This window comes from Pongo pygmaeus, chromosome 3, assembly GCF_028885625.2.
Source record: "Pongo pygmaeus isolate AG05252 chromosome 3, NHGRI_mPonPyg2-v2.0_pri, whole genome shotgun sequence".
NCBI classification, from domain to species: Eukaryota; Metazoa; Chordata; class Mammalia; order Primates; family Hominidae; genus Pongo; species Pongo pygmaeus.
In genome coordinates, this window is record NC_072376.2 from 152,596,153 (window position 1) to 152,596,980 (window position 828).

Consider the following 828-nt stretch of genomic DNA (forward strand, 5'->3'; position numbering starts at 1 on the left):
CCTGATGAGAATAAGTAATGGACAGTCAAAAGCAAAATAATAGGGCCCTGGCATTTCATATAAATGCAGTTCCTCACTCGTAATCTAGGACAAGGTGATTCCCCAGCACAACCCAAAGACGGGAGAGCTGTGATGATGACTCAGGAATGCCCTGAAATGCCCGGAGTGGGAAAGTGGTTTCATGTCAGTTGTATAAATGACTTGTATGAATATCTCTTTAATCTGTTTATTTACCATTTTAATAATTCCAACTTCTTCTAAATTAGTGTTCTGATAATTAATTGGGCTCCCTGAGAGGTCTCTAAGTACTGTTCAACTCTTCAGAATTTCAGTAATACCAAAGATAGTTCCCCTTGGCATTTTTGGGGGGATATTCTCTAGGGAAATATTAAATCAGATATATCTTCCACTACAAAATAATAAATGTTTCCTATTGTATAAATTAGTCCTCTGAGAGTTTGGTTAATATAAATTTATCCAGTAGAATTTGAACTAAGAAATTTTTTTTTCTCTTTAACATCAGCCAAAATAACACTTCCTCAGGAATTCATCCCCGACCTCTCAGAAGTAATCTCATAGCTTTCATGCATTTATTTATTTATTCATTAAACAAATACTTATTTAGCACTTAATATGTGTGAGGCCCCATTCTAGGTACATCGATGAACAAAATAAAGAAAACCACTGTGGTGCTTATATTCTCGTGAAGATAGCACCGTGACCCTCCTTTCGTGGAGCATTGCATACTGTGTAGTTACCCATTTGTGTGATCATCTGGTTGTCAGTTTTTTCCTCTTATGTAAGATCCATGAGGACTGTGTCAGATTT